We start from the raw sequence: 17,875 nt of genomic DNA on the forward strand, positions 1-17,875 counted from the left end.
CTTTAACGAAGTTAGTAATTCCGTGCCATTGTCATATCTGACTGGCAACTGAAAATGAGTTAAAAATGAGGTAGCTAACTGACTAAAATTATAAAAAGTGTCTCGTGGTAACTCAATGTACCACTTGGCCGCAAGACCAATTAGAGTGCGCTGGAAAGTCTTAGACGGATTGAATCATCTGAAATGGAGTTAGACGCACACCATAGGTGATAAGTCATCACATGGTTCGACGGGTCCTCTCCTGATTTGCCTTCGAACTTAGGAATATCACTAGGAAACTTATTCGGCATTGGCGGCCAAAACGGAAGATAATTAATGGTATCGTTCGTTAGGCGCGACAAGTCAGGCAAGTCCAAAGTTGCGATAAACGGTAACTGACGATTAAGGTCCCTAAAACTCTGGGTCATGAGACCAGCCCCAGGAGGAGGATATCCAGGATAACTAGGAATAGGAATTGCATTTGGGATATTGTATCCTCCCAGAAAACCAGGATTAACCGGACCGTACTGGGGTTGCTGAGGTTGTTGATAAGTGTACCCAAGGTACGGTTGATACTGATAGACTGGCTACTGCACAGCAGGACCGAATTGGTACTGTCCCTGGTACGGTTGATAAGTAAATTATGGTTGACTTGTGACAACCGTACTTGAACCAGGTTGTCCTACAGGCATCTGAACCGAAGTTTGAATCGTACATCTAGACGGTGGTAAAGATGTCTCAGGAGTAGATACAGGAACAGTAGAAACCGGAGCTGTCGATACTCTGGAAGTAGGCGGGGTAGATTGAACAGATGTTGCGGCAGTTACAGCAGTCGTTTGGGGTAGAGTACGAGGCATACTAGGCCCAGGCTAAGAAACTACCGAAGGTACAAAAGTTTGAATGTTAGATTGGACTGGTTGCTAGGGTGTACCAAAAACTAAGGGTTGTCCAATTTGAGATGACAACTGTACATTTGGCTGCAACACCTGTTGATTTTGCGATGGATCCCACACTATATTCATTCCGGCGTACGGACCCATAACAGGTTGAGAATATTGAGGACCATAACCGGGTTGAGGGTAGGATTGATAATTCAAAGGTACATTTCCCGTTCCTTGAACATACGATTGACCGGAGGGTGGTTGGAAACCTTGGTTCGAGTACTGACCTTGGGGTTGATACCCTTGAGGCACGTACTGATACTGGGGTTGACCTTGAGGTATAAATTGATACTGGGGTTGACCTTGGGGTACATATTGAGTCTGGGGTTGACCTTGAGGAACGTACTGTCCCGTAGGTATGTACTGTCCTTGAGGTTGCCCCCCAGACGCAAATTGGGTACCTTGAGGTTGCCCCCCAGGCGATAATTGAGGCTGCCCCCCAGGTGGTAACTGGCCACCTTGAGGTTGAGGATTGGGAATAGAACCTGACATCATGAGAATATCTTCTACGCTCAACGGCTTAGTACCATTGCTTCCAGTTAATAACCCTTGCTCAATGGGTTGAGGAGATGCTCCCGAAAAAGCTCCAGAAAGCGACTGATACCCAGAGGGAACAGAAGGACCGTCGTACAAAAAGGATTCGGGCAATTGAGTAAACATGGACAACTGTCTTGACATATTTAACGGAGGATAATAACCTCTAGGTGTTGGGTGATAAGGAACACGAGGTGGTGAAAAACTTAACCCTGGGTTTTCTAAGAAATTAGTCAAAGAAAGATACCAAGTACTTCTCCTAGGTGGACTGTAAAAAATTGATTCACGCTCCCTTAGCTCAATAACAGGTTGATTTTCAGGGATAGGGATGCCTACTTCTTCTTTCGAAGTAGCAAGTTCTTCAATAGCATAAGTCCAGAAGGAAGATCTTGGGTGATTACTCTTTCTACCCTAGGTGAACCAGGACCACTAGAAGCTGGAGAAGCAAACCCCGATGTCGGAGTAGCAGCAAATTCACTTTCAGGTTCAGATATTTCAGGTTCCTCACCTATATCACTAGTAGACGAAAAGCTACCAGTAACTTCGGAAATAGACACTGATTGTGGATTATAATCTGCTACTAAAGCTTGAAAATCAGGATGTACCACCAAAGAAGACTCTCCTGCTTCAGGTGACCCAACTCTACTGTCTCTAGGAGTTACGAGGACTTTCAAGCCTTCAAGCTGGCTCGGTGAAAACTCAGGAGGTTGGCCCTGAAGTCTACGGGACTTCCTCGGTAATTTAGCCACGGTTAAAAACTTTTAACTACTTCACATGCAAACAAAGTAAAATCTCAATGAAAACCACCTAAAGCCTCTAAAGAACCAAACAAATTTGAATCACACGCCTAAAGAATCTAGGAGATCAAACACACACAAACAGTAACTTTCGTACTGAAAACACTAGTTGGTGATGAAATCCAACGTCGCAAATTTCAATACAGAAATGGCGGTTGGAACAGTTACCCCGGCAACCTGCTTAATGAATAGACTGGCACAAGTTCCTCCACTTAACCGTCTCGAGTGAAGAGAACCCCCCAGAAAATCCAAGTGAGTCTAGCCGACGTCTGCTCCAGGTACAGTGGGATCTTCCCACCACTGTCACCTCAGGAAGAATCCTAAAGAATATGGCCACTAAGGTTACCAACTGAAACAAATATACCTGGGGGAACAGTCTATGATCCGATACGCACGCAAGGGCAGAGTAGCAAGCTCAATCCCCTTGAAGGCTCCTTGACATAATTCAAGGTTTCCCAACAAGTGACCCAGGCTCCTCGACAATGGTTAATCCGAGGTTTACCATTTTTAATACGTGAATACCTGGCGTCATTCGCAATGAGGAAGGATTGATTCCCACACTGGTTCGAACACGATCTCGTGCTTCTCCTTTAAGAGGAGCTTTCCCAGAGCATAAATGCAGCAATTGGATTTCTTCCCTACCACAAGATACAACTACTTGTTTGTTTTTACTGTCTTGGAGAGTTAATTACTCTCCTACTCCAAGACACTAGCCTAAGCTAAGTTGGTGTATCAGAGCCCTAGAAATAAAAATGTTACTAGATGAATTTTACTTTAAGCGTTATTTTTATTGGTTTTTGTTTAAGTCAAAAGGTGCGGAGATGAAACTCGTGGTATGAAGACTCGACTCAAAATCACTAAAAATGCACCTAAGATGATTTAAACAATCTTTTCTCTTCGATGAACTTCTAGCTAGGAAAGAGTTTGAGAATGCAAAATACTTTGTAAACACAAATATTTCTTAACGCACAAATTAAAAGAAGAGCTTTTGTCCTTTCCAATGCACTCAAAACGAGACAACTAGTTATTTCACAAAAATTTCCCTTTTCTTTTCAAAGCACTCAACCACTACAAAAACAAACTTTTTTCCAAAAGAGATTTTTTTATTTTTTATAAAACACTCAAAACTATGCAAACAACTAACTTTGAGATCTATAAACTATAAAAACCTATTTGAAGTCAAAGCCTACAAGATGTCTTTTTTAAGGATGTTTTACTTAGCTAGATGTAAGCTAAGGACCAATTTATGCAGAATCACAAATCAGTCAAAAACAGCCAATTTTGTTTTCTTTTTAAAAATGAAAATCCAAACTTTTAAACACAAGCTTTTTGAAGTTTTGTAAAGAGAAAACACAAAGCGGATTCCTCAACAAGGGTAGATTTCATTAATGGTCAGACTCATAAGAAGGCTGGTAGACACCAAGGTGATCTGAGGTCCCTACAGCTTCTAAGCTCAGAGCTACTACAAGACCAAAACGAAAAACAAACCCAACAAGCAAAACTCCTAGGAATTTCACCTAAAACCCTAACACTAATGAAATCAAGTTAAGGAAAGCTTCTGACAGGTTATATGCAGGTCTGGGCAGTGGATAATAACTTCTAAACAAAACTAAGCTAACTAACAGAGGAAATCTTAGGTTTTTCAAAATTTTGACAGGGTCCGCAGGCCTGCAGTTAACACAGGTGCGGTACCGCTCTGTGCTAAAAGCAAAAGTGCGGATAAGTACGCACTGTGTCAAAAGGCTAGGGTGCGGTCCTCTCCCAAAGCTATGAAAAATGAAAAATAACCATGGATCTACAATCTCTACCCAATTTCACACACAACAAGCCAAAAACAGAAACAAAAACACAGTTTCTCAGGTCAAAGTAAAAACAAGGAAAAAATCAAGTCCCCAGTATGGTCGCCATTTTGTCACACGGAATAAATCGATCTTGCAGACAAGATAGACCTTCCTAGAATCTAAAGAAGACCTAATGACAAGCAAACCAATCACACACTATCTTTCTCTAAATATGCTTTTATAAACAAAGCCAAACAAGTGTTTTAGGCCTACCTTAGGTCCAACGCAAGTTTGTGGAAGCCTTCGCTCCTTCGATCCAAATGAGCTCCTTTGTCACGAATCTGCAAACACAAACAAGCAAACAAATTAAATAGCACCTGAAAAGCCAATATCATAAAGCATATTTAACATGAAAATCAAGGAATTCATGAAACAAATGACATGAGACAATTTGTTGAGAAAAATGAGTTTGATTGTATTAATTCAAATCAAGAAGAACTTTACAACTTGTGCCTTGACGCTGTACAAGATCCTCCCAGGGTCCAACAAGAAGTCTCCTCTACTTTGACAAGTTTCAATCTCTTCCCAATGAAGCCAAAAAGGTATGTGATCTCTCCTCTTAAGCTCAACTAGGAAGTCTTAATTTCACCAGCATTTACCCTAAAAAATGTTCAGCTTCTAACCTCCCTAGCAAACAGCCCAATGCCTAAATTTATAGTGCAATGGAGGGAAGTTACTATGTCCTCCTTCAAAGGGATAAAGCCCTCCTTCAAAGGGATAGCTCCTCTCATCAAGGGATTAGCTCCTTCTCTTATGGGATGCATGAACCACCTAAGAGTGACCAATCCACGTCGAAATTCCTTCTAGAATCATCTAGAATTAACCCAAAGTGAGTTTTTTAGAATAAACTTATGCCTTTTTAACTTTCACAGGGGTCCGCACCCACACCTTTAGAGACAGAGCGGGCAAGTCCGCAGTTTTTGTAAACAGAAGGTGCGGGACCGCAGGCAATAGTGAGAGAAAGTGCGGAACCAGAGTTTTATTGATTTTCAATGTCTTTCTCTCATTTTCAAAGCTTGACTTGAAGAGCTGAGGTCTGAGACTTGCTTAGGATGACAGTACAAGTGATGATAGACCCATACTGACTGCAAATAATAATGGTGACGATATTTTTGTGTAACAAGATGCTTGCATAATAAGGCAAGCCAACTACTATAGCCCTCTAATCACATGGATAACCCTTCCTACTTGCGGCTGCAGTCTAAATTTCCCGGTTCTTAGCATGTGACCTTGAAAACGAAGCCACTTTTTCAGGGCTAGCACCCATACCTCTGCCCATAACTTGATAGAACTTTGCATGATGATGAATGATAGAAGTACAAAGCCATTAATGCAAAATGTAGTCAAGAACTTGACCTAACTAGACCTAACCATGACAGTCATTTTGTCAAACACATGGAAAACATGTAATCCACAGGTCATGAATGCATATTTAAACATAGGGATTTGATACTTATCTGAGAATCATTAAGAAGGTCTAATGCCCTCTTATAATATCTGTAATAACATCTATCAGCTCATGCATTAATTAACCATTCATGAACCAATCAAAACACATCAAGAGCCATAACCAATATACATCTTATGACCAGCATATAACCAATAAATGAACATCATATACATCATGATAAACCATCCATCAAAGTCACATAATAACAAGTACAATTTCTCATGAAAATACAAGAGGAAAAAATCTCCTATTAATATATGCAAATCCAACCAAGTCAAGAACTTCCACGAACCACCTAACCATAGATTGGGTTGAACCAAATATCTCTTTCATCCAATCCCCCCCGCACCATATCCCAAGCATGAATGTGAGATCTCATGGAATAAACCAAGAAAAAACAAACCAAGGCTTCTATAGGAAAACCCACCTCCACCCTAAACTAGTGATTCCACCTCACGGTCAGACATCACTAATCATCACCAGATCAGTCTCTACCCAAGTTTTATAGGGCTCTAGAGCGTTTGTTCCAACCCGGATCCAAGACAAGTAGCTCAACCCACAACTATCATAGGGCTCCAAAGAATTTTCCCAACCTAACTCCAAGACTAGTATCTCAACCCATGAAGGGCTCCAAAGAATTTTTCCAACCAAGGCTTCTAGGATTAGTAACTCCACCCAAGTTGTTCCAAGGCTTCCAGAGTGTTTTTCTAACCAAGGCTCAAGGAACTAGCAACTCAACCCATAACCATAAGGAACATGAGCACCGATAAAAAAAAAAATCAAGTGGGAAACCCATAGCACCATGGCTATCCAGGAAATGGAATGGCTAGGTAAAACCACTTTCAATCCAGGCAATCCTCCATGCCACTGATAGATCATAACTAAATAACCACATGCCTATACCATGCATGCCAAAACTAGCAAGGAAATCATACATGCAACTCCATACCTGCAAGTAAATCTTGTTGTAGCTACTAATCTCATTGTCCCCTTATGCTTTCCCTCTTTTCCTTTGCCTTCTTTTCCAAATCCAATGAAACTAGAGTGCTCCAAACATGCTCCAACAATGCTCCAAGATTTCCTCAAGTGTGAAAGAGTATGAGGGAGAGAGAGAATAGAATGAGAGTGTCAAATATTGAACTGATAAAAGCTATGAATTTATCCTCATAAACCTTCTTATCATTAAGAACTCTATTTTCTTCATTTTCCTTTATTTTTTCTTCAATTTTCTTCACGTAAAATTGTGTAACCTTTCACCTTCCTTTTCTCCTATTTCCTTTATTTTCATAAATAAATTCCAATTAATTATTTTTTTCCAAAGTCATTTCATTTGCCAATTTCCATAGCCATTTATTAATCACCATTGATCCCCATCACTATGTTTTTACCCAACATTAAGCTTGGAATACGTGTCCCATGACCTTCGTCTTATTTTTCCTTTATTAAGTTTATTAAATGGATTTTTAACCAGGGTTGTTACATTTTTAGTTCTATCTTTGATCACTTTAAGAAAGAGAGCTCTAAGAGAAGAGAGAGGTAGCACTTGGACATAAGAAAAAATCAAGCAAGGAATTTGTGGGGAGTAAAGGAGAAGGTTGGAAAAGCAACTACAGCAAGAGGACATTATAAGTAATAGATTGCATGTGTGATTTCCTTGTTGATATTTGAATGCGTGGTACATGCATTTGGTTTTTTGGTTACTTGGATTTCATAGGAATGGGATTTTCCTGGATTGACAGTGGTTTCATCATTTCTTTACCATTTCCTATGTAGCCTTGATGTAGTGGGTTCTCTATTTGATTAATATTTGGATAGTTGGTAGAATTAGATCCTGGTTGAGGTGGTCTTGGGAAAATTCCAAAGGGTCAAGGCTGGAGATGGGCTTTCTCCTAGAACTAGTGACAGATTGGTAGAGACAGGAAAATTCCTCTAGAGCTAGTGAAGGAAGTTAGAGGCATCCAAAAAAAATTTGATGTATGTGATTTTTGGATCGTTTTAGGTGAAATCATGGCTGAGGGTTAAAGTAGTTTGGCCTCTAGAAGCTCTAGTTGGTTCTATTTTGGTTTAACCCATGATCCCACATTCATGCTTAGAATATGGCATGGGGATGATTGGCTGAAAGAGATATTTGGTTCAACCTAATCTATGGTCGAGTGGTACATGGAAGTCCCTGACTTGGTTGGATTTTGCATATGTTCATATGAGTTATTTTCCTATTGTGATTGATGAGCACATGTACTAGTTATTATATTGATATTATGGCTGATTTTTCATGGATTATATTTTGGTTATAATCTAGTTATAGGCATGGTTGAGTGATGTGTTATTACTATGGATCTTGTTCTTGATTTAAGAAGTTATTGAATGGTTAATGTATGCAAGGGATAACAAGTATTTTTGTAGCTAGCTTGAGAGGTCATTGAGCCTTCTTGATCATTCTCTAAAGAAGTTAAAGAGACCTTTAACATATATGCATTCATGACCTGTAGCTATGTTGTTTACCATATGTTTGACAAAACGTCTATCATGTATTAGGCATGTCTTGGACAAGATCTAAATTTAGTATTAATTGTTTATACTTGTGATTATCCTAAATCTAATTCTAGAAAATTCTGGGTTGTTCTGGGTACTGGCCTATAGGCCATCCCTGAAAGAGTGGCACTAATCTTGCAACCAAACCCTTTGAACTAGAGAATTTCAGTTATAACCACATGCAGGAAGGTTCATGAGTGCAGTTGGTGCATTCCAACTGCATGCATAGTGTTTCAAGCATGTGGTTGGGGTGTAAAGTTTAAGAAGTGAAAGTTCTAGCTCAAGGATTGATTACCAGTGGTTGTTGTCAGTCACCTAGGTGATCTAGTGTCCCTGGGGGATGGAAGTATGTTTCGGGTTAGTAGATCCCACTTCCATAACTGGAACTTGGAGGTCAGGTCATTTCATAGTATCTCTCAACTCATTTTTACATGGAGAGCTTGTAAAAGCGAGTAAATGTGGGATGGGGTTGGTACTTCAAGGAGATAAATTATCCATAGTGTACCAAAGAGGATAAATATTGAAACCACTAGAGAGGAAGCAGTTCTCCAAGAAAGCCCAAAGAAGAGGATAATTTGGAGTATATCTAGGTGGAGCAACTAGCAGGCCACAATAGTCACAACCTTAATCCTAGAAACTCTGATTACAACCAACACTGCTACCACCCAAAGGTTATCTCTGGAATTCAAGTACTTGAATCGAATGGTAAATTCACTACGACAACAGTTGAAAGCTTAGAGATAACCATTGCAGATTGAAAAGAAGGAAGGGTTGGAGGCATAACACATAACATTATCAAAATCCTGTAAGGCACAATTAGAACAATAGAAAACACAACTTAACGAGGATCATATTAATAAGTTGAAGAAATTAAATGAAATTCATACACAAGCAATTAATGCAAGGATCAAACAAGCACAAAGAACTCATACTGACCTCTGACTACTAAAATCCCAGGTGATTAGAGTCAATAATGTCTTTCAAAGAATACAAAATCCTTTCATAGACAAATGTAATAGGTTTAGTCCTGCTTCATACAGATCGAATAGGTAACATGCGACATAGATGCTAAATCATAGGCCTATGATAGAGCCATCACAACTCTTGATCAAATTCCAGAGTGGCAAAAGGAGCATGTGGACTCTATTGATTCACTGTAAAGGTTAAGTAAAGAACATAAAAGCAAGGATTGATCTTTAGTAAATGTTTGGAAATCAAAATATGAAGAAAGAAAAGTGGCAATGATTGAAGCCATTGAATTGGCTATAAAAATGTGGGATGTTTCTATCGAGATGATAGAAAAATGGGAATTCAAGAATTTGGAAGTCCTATATAGCTCTACCTCCACCAGACCAATAATACATAAAACATCTAAAGTTTGAGTTGAAACAGTCCCTGGGATTGAACAAATCAAAATAGTGAATAAAGAATTAATTGAAAATCTCATCATCATGCCCACTAGAGAGGTAACACAACTCTAATGCTATACCATCGGGATGAATACCAACATGAATAAACTGGAAAATCAAGCATTGAAGGAAAGGAAGTAGTTATGGTAAATGTAAGACCCTAGGATATCCAAAATCTTGGACATTCATACTACCTAGAAGATGCATTGATAGAAAGATTCATCAAATAAGTCTTAATATCTCCACTATGCCTAAGACATTACGAACTAAGGGCCCTTTTGTAATTATATTTTAAATATATAAATAGGAATTCCCTCCGTAGGAAAAAAGGAGTGGGAGGAAGGGAGAGGGGAGAAGATTGTAACACTGAATGCCTCTATTAAAGGCCCTATTTTGCAATATTTTGTAAATGAAGGCCTCATCCTACTGATTGATAAATTCACTTGTCCAAGAGATATATGTATCTTTTTTATATGGCAAATTGTTTATATTGTATTTCATGACTCTTGCATGTTGCCATAAATTTATATGAAAGCCCAAGATCGTATAAATTTATTGATTAGTATTTCATTTGCTCGTTATCATATATTAGAACAATATTTTTACAAGTTTGCAATCATCTCACATTATGCTTATATTTAAGCAAAGAATTTAGTCAATGATCATTCCACTCTATTTGATATAATAATAAATTCCCCCAATCCTCTACAAATAATTGTAAAGATTAAATTGAAATAATGAAAACACTGCTAACAATAGCAAAAATATACAGGTCCTAAAATTATTCTTTACCCTCTATGTGGCAATTGAGGCCACATGTTGGTCAGATGTTACTACACCAAATGAAAGTAAGTCTAGTTGGGGCTCATGATAGGGTTTACACCCTTTGTTGATGGCATTCTAACAAAATTCACATTTTTCTCATCAACAAGAATTTAACCTATCATGATTAACCATCATACTTCAATACGGTGCCACATTAATCCTATTATTCATGGAAAATGAGCTAGTCACATGAAGACTATGAAGAAAATTCTAGAAGGTTCAAAGTACTCTAATTGAGATTTCATGTCAAACTTAACCCCTAGGTGGCTATCAGAGAGTGTTATAATCGGGACACTAGGAGGAAAATGGGTTCCATTCATTTTGATTGTATCTTGTTCCAAAATAGAGTAGAACAACTCAAGAGTGGGAATGGGAAAGAATAACAAAGGGGGATTTTATTTTATAGCATCCTACCTGCCATAGCTATCAATCAATTACATAGAGAGGGCCTTCTCTTTTGTACTTGCATTATTTCCACTCCAGACAAGTGAGAATAGAGAAACCTCACATTCCAATTGTGTTTCATGTTAAAATTGTTTCCTAGATCATATCTCAGTGTTCATAGTCATTTGGTATGTCTTTATATTTCACTATTATCTATTGCATGCATAAATAACAAAATAAGTAATAACAAATCTGAAATATAAAGGAACTAACCCTATATAGTATAGATTTTTGTTTATTTTAACATATTTATTATGACAAATAGTCCAATAAGATATCTAGATTCATTTATAGATCAATCTAGAGTAGTTTATATATCTAGATTCGTTTATAGATCAATATAGAGTAGTTTATAGATCAATATGGATGATATGTGTTCATTGGACGAGAAGGGAAATGCATTCAATATTTTCATTACATACTCTGGTAATTGTATAATTTCCCTTCTGACGCATTAGTAATTGTTGACATGATACTATGGTATGCTCATGTTTTTTTATTGATTTTTGAACCATCTAGAAACCTTGCGTAACCTATTGTGTGTTAATTTGATTTGTTCATCCTTAATGATTAAGAAATTGTTATGAAAATATTGACAACTAAAGTATTGTTGTTGATTCTAGTTTCTAATTGTCTAATCTGGTCATGAGTCTTTGTGAAGATTAATGATGAAGGATATCTTTTTTATTAGTGTACATTTTATAAGAAAATTATAACAATATTAGCTTTAGTTGGAGGACAAACATATACATAACTCAAATATTGGTATTAATAACTCTTGTGATTCATGTAGTTGTTTTATTATTTAAAATGATATATGAATGTAAGACTTGACTGACATGTGTAATGTTTAGTTTGGTCATATATTAATTTGGGTCATGTGTTGGACATGGAATTTTGAGGTTGTAAACTTTAGTTTAAGTCAATAACGACAATGCAATTTACAATTGGTGAAAAAATTGGTGATATTGAACTTCTTGAGGAGTGCATTTGCTACATGAGGACATAGGTGATTGTTTCTCAAGTAGTTTCTCTAGAGTATTACAAAAGATATAAGGCCTCTTTACGGAGAGAAGTGGATGTGTGGGTTTAAGATGCTAGAATGATAGAGAATATGGAGTAGTTGATAATATCATATCATATTTTCTTTGGTCAACAACTGTCATTCTAGTCTCATTGCAGCGAGAGGTCCTCTACAGCTCAATATGGGGCAATGTTGCATTCATGTAAATGTTTGTAAACATTTAACATTTATATGTTGGATCAATTAAAAAATGACAGATGTAGTGTTTGTAAAGGAGTGTAAACATTTGAATGTTGGCTCAATTGATAATAGAAATTTAAAAGTAATAAAAATAATAAAATCAGATTTTTATATTGTAATTTTGTTTTGCAAGCAGCGTAGTCCCTCCAACTCAAGTTAAAATTTATGCTCTAGGGAAAATTGCATAAATAATTATCTTACATTGGTCAATGTTAAATTAATAGTAGTCGATAGGAAGATAGGAAAATCATCGTGCAGTGTTTTGTAGGAACTACTAAATTGAGATTTTCAATGAATAAGTATATTTCTTGCTCACACAAAAACACTTGCATAAATTTTGGTGGGTAGTAACCACTAGTAAGTGTTCACATTTGTAGTTTTACTCCCACATAAGTGGTATGGAAAACATAAATAAGGTGGGAAGTAACTCCTTGTACATATATTTATTTACACCTTATTCCTATCCAATTTTATGGAAAGTAATTGATGGTAAATGTGTTATTTACCTAAGTATGATTTATTTTCAAGGATTTTATTTGTGGATAAGCTTAAAAAAAAAAGTCACTATAAAAAATTCTAAAATCATGCATGAATATTGCAACCATATCCATAAATTAATGAATAAAATATGTAATGCAATTAGCCACATGGCATTATGTTGATGCAATAAAATCTTCAAGTTATGGTCCAATCAAATGTTTGAAAAACAGTTTTTCTAATAATATTGGAAATTAAATATTTATTTATCAAATTAAACATTATAATTTGCATTGATATTGATATTGATATATTTCACAAACCAATTATGATTCCCTAACCATATTTAAATTTAGTTAATAAGCACATAAAAACTTAATACTTACAAAAATTTACAATATAACAAGATTCTTAACTATGGATATTGACCCCCACTTTACCATGGATATTCTTAACTTGTAAATAGGTTTGTTACAATACCATGGGCCAATGCCATGGCTTATCAATGCCACATGACCAAAAGCCATAACTCATTTCACAATAAGGCAGAGCTACCAATTTGATCACAAGTAATTTATTTGTAATTTATTATTGGTATAGTAATCAATAATATTGATTATTATTATTCCAATATATTATAATAATAATAACCTCCATTATAAGTATTATTATATTAGACCTTAAATATATTATTGATTACACAGAGTGACAATTCTTGGGGGGAAGAGAAGGAGAGAGAAAGAGAGGGAGGTGAGTGATCCAGGTGGATATTGGTGGCCACCCGCCAATTCCACTTGGACCCCCACCATTGTTTCTTTTAAGTTTTCAGTTTCCTTAATTGTAGCACAGTTTACTATTTTTAGTAGTTTTTCGGGTCCTAAACTTCCGGAGCCGTTTTGAGGCCCTAAACAACATTTTTTGGAAATCTACCGCCAACAATTTTTTGTCTAAAATCACATTTTTCGTCGTAGTCCTCGAAGAGATCTTTCCAATAGGTTATCATGCGCGTCAAATGGAGATAATATGATCAAGTCGCGACCCCGAGAAGTTGGTTGTCCAACTCACCCCAATGGGGCCCATAAACTCTTGGTGTTACATCTCCTCGGGTTAGGGTTTTGGTTGTTTAGGGTTTGATCTTATTGTTCAATAATAAAAAGGCCCTTGAGCCTCATTGTAAGGCAGTTCAGAGGCATGTAGCCACCACATCTCTTCTCAGAGATAAGCTACCATCGCTCTAGCTGGTTTATTTCCATTTCTGTTTGTAAGCATATTTCAGTATTTTACATTAATGAAATGAAGTATTATTTCCGTTGCATCTCCGTGTTTATGGTTATCTCTGTAATTTGTTGCATTCCTGTTTAAATCTGGATCAGTGGTATCAGAGCGGTCTACTTGTTTTCTCTATTTTCTTTGCATGTCCCCAACGAGGTCGTGATATAAGGAGTTAGGGCTTGAATTGGTCGAACCTTTGCAAGACCAGCCTCGCAAATCCCGATGGCCTCCCATGGCGGATGAAAAGAAAGACGAGGGAGCAGGAGATCTTATCAAAATCTTGCTCGAAGAAGCCCTCGAGTGACAAAGGAACGCGGTGATGGACATCTTTGCCTGATCCTTTAGCGGCTACCCAGGGGCGACGCATCGGCTTCTAACAGCTACTCTAGAAATGCCACATTGTTTAAGGTACAAGTTAATTTTGAAATCCCCATATTCAAGGGTCAGATAGACATAGATTTCATCGATAAATGGTTAAATCTGCTAGAGGGTTATTTCTCTGTTCATGATTTTTCCAGTCAGGAAAAGATTATTTTCGCTCTTCTCAAAGCACCCCCCACGTCAAGGACTAGTGGGAAACCTACTGCAAGTAGAAGGATGAAAGAACAGTATCACTATTTTCAGCCGCACCCACTTGGAATTCATTCCAGGATGCCATCAAGGAGAAGTACTACCTTGTCGGGAGCTATGAGGATCAATACATAAAGTGGACCACGCTGCGCCAGGGAAGGGACCAAGATGTGCCGGAGTTTACCAATATTTTCCATACCCTTCACACAAAGTTGGGTATCAAGGATTCGGAGCAGCATTTGGTACTCAAATACCGCAGCTGCCTACACAAGTACATCTAGGAAGAAATAGAATTCCTGAACATCTCCTCGCTCGGCATGGCATACCGATATGCCGTCAAGGTCAAGCAAAAGTTTAAACAGAAGAAGCGAGACTTTGGATCTCTGAATCTGAAGTAAGGGAAAGGTGCCCCCAAACCGTAGAACAAAGGACAAAGCCAAGGCGGGGTGGCCCAAGACAACTTGCCAAAGCTGCAAGCAAAGAACAGTGTCGCGAAGCCGAAAAAGGACATGGAAAAGTGGTGTGAGTTCCAGAAGAGCTCCACTCACAAAACAAGTGAGTGTCGGGCTAAGCAGTCACTGGTGGCCAAGCTAAAGGTTTCAGAATCAGATGCATGTTCCAACTCTGAGTCAGAACTCGACAAGGGGAATGACAAATGGAAGCATATTACCGATGCAGAGCCCAACGCCACCGTTGCCACCACGAAGATCTAGAAGGAGGAACCCGAAGATCCAGAGGAGGAGGAGTGTCTCTTCCACTCCCATATGTGGGTAAAGGGATCCCCACTACAATTCATTATCGATAGCAGGAGCCAAAAGAACCTCATTTTGGCAAAAGTCATGAAGCAGCTGGGCTTACTGACCGCAGCACATCCACAACTGTACACCATCGGGTGGCTTCACCAAGGACGTGATCTTCGCGTGAGCCAGCAGTGTTGCCTTCCATACAACATCAAGCCCCTCATGGGTGAGGTATTGTGTGACATGTCTCCCCTTGAAGTTTGTGATGTATTATTAGGACAACCATACTTGTGGAAGTGACATGTTGTGTATGAATCAAGGCCCCATGTTATTATCGTTACTTTGGGAAATAAGTTGTATAGGATATTGTAGGTAGCACTGTCTACCGCCATATCTTTGCTTACTGCAAAATAATGTAGTAAGCTCATTTCCAAAACTGGGAAATTTGTTTTCCTGATGATATGCCCTCAAGGAAATAAGAAGACAGTGGCCACGACCTCCAGACAGGGCCCCTCCGCACAACAACTACAGATGGAAAAGGTTGTGGAGGAGTACAAGGACATCTTCACCTACCCCGCAGGGGTTCCTCTGCACTGTCAGGTCAAGCACTCCATCAATCTGACCCCAGGTGCACCGCTTCCCAATGGACCACTCTATTGGTGCTCTGTTCTAGAGAATGACGAAATCAAGAGGCAGATTCAGGAGCTACTGTAGAAAGGTCACATCCATCCAAGTTCATCATCCTGTGGGAACCCGATCATGTTGGTACAGAAGAAGGATGGGACTTGGAGACTCTGTATTGACTATTGGGCGCTGAACAAGATCACTGTCCATAGTAGGTACCCGATCCCATGGATTGATGACCTCTTGGACCAACTGAAGGGGGGAAAATATTTTAGCAAGATCGATTTGAAGTCAGGATATCACCAGGTACCAATCGAACCCTCTGATGTGTGGAAGACTTCCTTCAAAGCCAAGGAGGGCCTTTTCGAATGGTTGGTTATGCCTTTTGGATTGATGAATGCTCCTGCAACCTTCATGAGGCTAATGGATGACATCTTGCGGCCATTCACCGACTTATTTGTAGTGGTATACTTGGATGACATCCTGATCTTCAGCCAGAGTTGGGAAGAGAACCTCTACCACATCCGACAAGTTCTCCAAACACTGCGGCAACACAAGTTATGTGCCAATTTGGAGAAATGCACTTTTGGAATGACCCAGATTCAGTATCTGGGATACATTATTGATGAACAGGGGTTGCATGTGGATCCAGCCAAGATCTAGGTCATTCGGGATTGGCCATCTCCAACAACTCTGACAGAGCTTCGCAACTTTCTAGGTCTTGCCAACTTATACCACAGGTTCGTGTTGGGATTTTCTCATATCACTTCGCCCTTGAGTCAAGTCACCAGGGGAGGAGCGAAAGAAAAATTATTTTGGTCTGAATCTCTACAGAAGGTATTCACAGAATTGAAATATTGCCTCTACTCAGCACTAGTGCTCGCATTACTAGACTTGCAACTACCATTTGAGGTCGAGATAGATGCCTATGAATATGCTATTGGGGCAGTCCTTACTCAACACAGGCATCCAGTGGCATATCACAGTGAGCCACTTTCAGTCACAGTCTGGAAGTATCCCACTTATGACAAATAGATGTATTCCATTGTGTAGACCTGCCAACAATGGAAGCATTACATTTTGGGGAAGGAAACGGTCATCCACATAGACCACTGACCCCTGCAGTTCATACAGACCCAAGAGAAATTGCAAAATGATCACCATCAGAAGTGGTCCACATACCTGCAACAGTTCCATTTGAATATCAAGTATAAGAAGAGCAGCACCAATAATGTTGGAGATTGCCTCATTCGACCACCGATCATGGCGTTAACCACTGTGCTCAACTCTTGTGGGCACAAGACTTCTGGTTGGCCACTCTCTACAAAAGCGACCCAGAATTTGGCCACACATACCAGACACCCTTGGAGGGTCAACATGTTCCAGATTTTCACCTCCAGGATGCCCTGTTATGCCACCTGGGTCACTTTTGTGTTCCTTCAAGCGAGCGTGCCAACATGATTTGGAAGCACACTACAGTCAAGTTGTTGGGCATTTCAGGGTCGAGAAAATGGTGGCAGTACTGCATAAGTATTTCTATTGGCTGAATCTTCGACAGGATGTTAAGAAGTACATTAGATCATGCACTACCTATGCCATTGCCAAACCGACCATCAAGAAGCAAGGCCTCTATACCCCGCTGCCTACCCCTATTCAACCTTGGGAATCCATCTCCATGGATTACATGTTAGGCCTTCCTTCCACTAAGCATGGAAACAACTGTGTTTTTATGGCAACCTACAAGAAGAATATCATAGCAGAAGCCACTGCTAAACTCTTCTTTGAACGAGTGTGGGTACACTTTGGGATCCCACAGTCTATCATCTCAGATCGGGATAGCAAGTTCCTCAGTACATTATGGTCCAGTCTCTGGTTGATGCTGGACACCAAACTCACTAAGTCCACAGCCTTCCATCCTCAAACTGATGGCCAGACAGAGGTTGCCAATAGGATGATCATACACATTCTGTGCATGTACAACTCAAAGCATCCACGCACATGGGATGATAGTCTCCCCTATGTTTAGCACAGCTACAACCGGGCTCTCCACAACTCGACTGGCCACAACCCTTTTCAGGTGGGCTTGGGATTCCAGCCACTATGTCCCATTGATGTGGCCATGCCATTTGTAGCTACTCACACAGATTCGACTCATGTCCAGTCTGAAACAGATAAG

The sequence above is a fragment of the Pinus tabuliformis genome, chromosome 3_2 (assembly GCF_031772625.1).
Source record: "Pinus tabuliformis cultivar Carrire ecotype Pingquan chromosome 3_2, CPIR1, whole genome shotgun sequence".
NCBI lineage: Eukaryota > Viridiplantae > Streptophyta > Pinopsida > Pinales > Pinaceae > Pinus > Pinus tabuliformis.